We start from the raw sequence: 5,000 nt of genomic DNA on the forward strand, positions 1-5,000 counted from the left end.
CTTTAAATACTCCTGTTCAGTACTTGATGAAAAGCTTACAAATACCACTCAATTCATTGTCAGTTCTTTTTAATACCATAAAACCAGGAAGCTTTTGAAAGGCTATTATTATGATAGACATTATACATGTAACCAGGGCTTGAATTTGAACCAAGGCTGGCAATGCAATACAATAGTTTCTTATGTTAAAATAAACCATAGATACAGCTAGGGTAGGAAGGAAAGAAGTGAAACTAAAAAAAAATTATCAAAGATTGTACAATCAAATATTTCCTATCAATAGTCTGTTAAAATGCAAGCAGATACAGTAACATGGGGACCAATTTTGCATTTATTATATAAGTAAGTAATCCTACTAAAGTAATTTTTTTTTTAAGTACCAAGGCCTGGAGGTCAGGACTTCCTTTGTCTTCAGATTTTAAGCAAAGAATAAAGGAGTCTATGAACCAGTAGTTGACAGACACTGTTAACAAGGGAATGATGTTTTTCACTGTTCTCCTCTACAGGTTGTGTCTGTTTTTTCCAATTCATATTTAGTGAAGGAAGAATTGGACTGACACTATGCTAAGAACCTTTCCAATCATCCACACATAATTGGGATGTTTAATTAAGTGATGTGCTTAATATGCAAACCCAACACATTCAGAAATGCTCCAGCTAAACTAGGTTGCAAAAAGGCAGTGTGCTTATTATATAAAATTTTAAAAGTTGATCCATTTTCATAACTCTTACAATAGCCTTTAAATTCATTGAAAGGGAAGTATGATCTTTGTATTGTCTCCACAACTCTTTGACCCTTTCAGTGAAGTGAAACTTAGGTTAGTATAAACATATATATAATTTATTTTTTCACCTACAGCTATTAACTGACTCTTCTAAGATTACATCTAAATATTTTTTTTTTACTTTTTCCATTTTCTCATTTCAATACAGTTTCAGAATTGTTTTTCCTTTCTCATCGCAGAAGACATAACCCTATGTTTATGCCCATTTTACCCAGTACTTTTTGGTGCACAGAGTGACACTTCAGGTTTGTGCTTAACTCATCTAGTAGGAAGATAAATAAGGGTAAATGAAACTTCATTTGTGCATCACTATGGGAAGTGGTAGATACTCCAGTGTACTAAATACCAAAAGAGAAAAAAAAATACCAACTGAAGTTGCCTATTTCCTTCTTTCACTTATGAAAATTTTAAATGTTAGACTGCATTATTTATCAGGACTTCCCAACAGAGCAGGATATCCCTTCTGAGTTCATTGGTAGCTACAAATAACTAAGTTTTCTTACCTCCAACCAGACTTTTATTTTCCTTCTCAGCAGAAAATATCTGAGGTAAGTTCTCCCTCCCCTCTCCTATCACTCATCTGAAATTGTGGTGTCTCACTAGAATATTTGTGTGAATAGAATATATGGTGGAAAATATTTCCTTCAACTTAATACTGCACTTGCTAAGGTATATATATTTCAGAAATTTATCTATAAATTTACAAATCTGAGGCTGGTTTTGCCTGTGCAAATATTGATAGAGAGCATAATCTCCAAATTTTTTTATATACACAGTTAATCTCTATTCATCTGTGTCCATGAGTTCTTAGTATAGCTTGTAGTAGTAAAGAAATGCAACAAGATATTAACTAAATGATAAGAGCAAAATAAGGGAAATGTGTCATTTAAAGCTAGGACTTAATAAACAACTGATTTAAAATAGTGAAAGGATAATAACCTCTAAAAATGCAAACCTAGAAAACTTGCTTAAATTTGCTATATATCAAATCAGTCACAACAGCAAATAATAATATAAAATCTGGCTATAAACTTGCAATATATCATGACATGCCTTGATTCATTAAACTTTTCTTATAATGTGCATTTGTTATGCATTATATATAAAGTACATTTATTTGTTGATGTAGAGATAATTAAATGAAGACCCTCCACTTGTTGAAAGTGCTAAAGGGCTGTTAGGTGAGAGGTGTATAGGAAGCTTCTCATCATATGATCAAGTGTATACAAAAAAAAATATGTGTATGTATATATGTCTGTCTGTCCATGTATCTCTATGTAGCTATCTATGTGGATTGGTTGCATTTTTAAAAATTCAACATGCTTGTCTTTCTCTGTCCCTTATGTGAGTCTTATTTGTTATTTGGAGAAAGCATAAGTGATTATTAGAAGAAAAGGCATTTTAAAGATAGATTTTTCCAAACTGCTTGTTCTAACCATTCTATTTGTTTATCAAAGAACAAACAATTACAAAAACGGATCATTAAATTTTAAACAAGTAAACAATTGGGCAACCCATTAAGTCAATTAATTTTGGAGCTTACATTTCAGAATGCCTTTATAATGTAAATTCAAACACAATAAGTTAGTTCTAAAATAAATCTAGAAATATATTTGAAAATCACTGAATCCTTTTCTTAGATTTTTATAACTAATTAATTCATATTTTGAGATATCAGTTGTTTCAGAAGAAACACAGCTATTTCTTAGTATTAAAAGTGAAGTTTTTTTGAGATATGAGTTAATCCCCTCTGTATTTCTTTTATTTTCTTCTTCTAAATTCCTTTTCATTATTAATCTCTCCATTCCTTATAAAATGTCAGACTCAAAAAGTTTAAACTGCATTAAAAATGACTATTAAAATAAATTGTGCACCATGTCTATTAATCTTATTCTGGTTTCAAAGACACATGTTTGTCCTGTGAATTTGTTCTGAAGCAGTATTTATATAAATACTTGCTTTTATTTACAGTACAAGTGAATTGTTTTTTCTAGGAAAGAAAGTGATTGCTTTTTCAAAGGTTGTAAACTTGGCAAGTTGACAAGTTGTTTGATTATGTGCTGGTTATTACAAGCAATTCCTTCAAACAGTGTGACTGCCCCTGCACTTAGTATGTAACTCAGACTTTTACACAAGGTTTTCCTCTTTGCCTGTCTTGCCATCCTTTGCTGTCTCTCCATATCCTTTCTTTCTTCTCTAGGATTTTCTGCCTAGCTTTTCTTACTCTGTAATTTCTTTGCCTCCCCTTTCTCCTTTTTGAGTAGACTTTTTTTTTAATCGAGGTAACATTGATTTACAACACTGAATATGATTTGGAGGTGTATGTTTACAGCTCTCCAAATGTATGTTACCACGCCACACCTACCACAAAAATACTTGTAATCCCCTTTTGTTACTGGGCAAAGGGTCTCAAACTGTCACTGGGTCAGAACCTCTGTCATTGGTTCTGGATCCAGCCACCTGCTACAAATACAAACAAAAGTGCAGCAAAAGAAAAAAAAAAAAAGAACCAATTTATTTTAGCCAACAGGTGAGAGGGAGAGCGAAGAGAGGAAGAAGGCCCACTTAGCAGCCAATGGTGTGAGGTGGAGTTGTAGCTCTTGGAGCTGGCAGGATGCAACTGCTACTGTGCTCAGAGCCTCCCCCTACCCTAAGAGAGAGGCACGAAGCACTGCCCCACTGACCCACTGCCAGCTGAGCAACAGGATGGCAGCCTTCCACAGCAGTTCAGATGAAAATAACAAGCTAGCCCATGTGCATCACTCCCTATTCAAGACTCCCCCAATGGCCACTTACCTCTGTCTGCCCCCTTATCCCAGCAGCCCCCTCTCTCAAGACATAAGGGGTGGAGTTCAGACCAGGGCACTGTGCAGGATCATCCCCACCTGCTTAGACAGTATCTGAATGCCAGGGAGCAGAGTTTGGCCCCTTGGATTTACCCTGCTGCTCTAACACTTTGAGTAATCTTCAGGTTTCTGCACTTCCTTGTAGAAGTTTACTTAGCTAGTGTTGGGGCACAAAATAAGTCTTTTCATACTCCTTTGGGTTCTTCTCAAGCTGGACGAATGGATGAGTAATCAAAACAACATCAGAACCTGTTAGCAAAGGAAAAGCAATAAATTTAATAACATACATCTGAAGAGTTCACTTGGCTGTAAATTCTGAAGAATAATGGAGGGGGCCAGGGCTATTTATCCTGGGTTTTAGGTCCTGGGCATCAGTGACAGAGAAGAGGAGACTTCACATAAAAACAAGAAGGGGGTAACTTATTCTTACTCTGAGAGTACAGATGAGATTCTCAGACAGAGAGAACATGTTTACTAAACCTAGAACTGGTGAGACCCTCCCAAACTACAGCCTTCTAGATCATGAAAGGGAAGAGTAGTGATTGTATCTTCTTTTAGGGAGGAGTGAAGGATTTGGGCAGAAATAGAAACTTCTGGCCAAAGAGGAGCTCAAGCTCTTAACCCAAAACAATCTGCCTTCTTTAAGTAATGGCAGTAGGACTCCTGAGGCTCACAGAGCCTTGATTAACTGGTTCTCATACCAAAATGAGGAGAAACTTACTCTGACTCTTGTATGAACTGACTTCACAGTTGAAATAAGAAAATGTTTGAAGAAGCCAAAATACTAGGCTTATCATTTTTTTTTGAGAGGACCTATATATTTAGCTACTTTCTGTTATATGTGTCTCCTATATGAGTTACTACATGTACTCACATAATAATATGTATTGCTATATTAATTATTCTAGTACTTTCTATACCATTTATATGTACATATATATGTAAAATTTTGAAGATGAGGATTATGTTTTATGAGAAAATCATTCTCCTTACATTCTTTTTACTAACTTACAAAGATATTTATAAGAATATTGTAGCTGATTGTTTAATCTTTATGATTTATTTTAATCATACCTTCAGACTTTTTCAAATAGCTTTTCATTTATAGCATTGTGACATTGATGAGTTAATGGATTATAAAGAATTGAATAATTTTTATTTTTTACTATGTTAGTCAAAGCTCAAACATCTTAATACAATGCATAGGTAGAAAAAACTAGAATCTGGTGAAATTTGATCTCTCTGGCAAACAAGTATCTTAAGTATTACGGTGCTTTAATATTATTATTAAAATAGTTAAATAATGTAACAGATTATAAGTACTGGTTATCATTGGTGAAGAATTTATTAGAGAGGACACAATAACTAT

At 34.1% G+C, this 5,000-nt stretch overlaps 1 protein-coding gene across 4 annotated transcripts in view; it reads left to right on the forward strand.

Moving 5' to 3' along the window:
- FOXP2 (forkhead box P2) overlaps window positions 1-5,000 on the forward strand; it is a 1,127,785-nt gene that overhangs the window by 1,061,107 nt on the left and 61,678 nt on the right. The window lies entirely within an intron of this gene.

Source organism: Talpa occidentalis, unplaced genomic scaffold (genome assembly GCF_014898055.3).
Source record: "Talpa occidentalis isolate TD23 unplaced genomic scaffold, MPIMG_talOcc4v2.1, whole genome shotgun sequence".
Taxonomy (NCBI): Eukaryota; Metazoa; Chordata; class Mammalia; order Eulipotyphla; family Talpidae; genus Talpa; species Talpa occidentalis.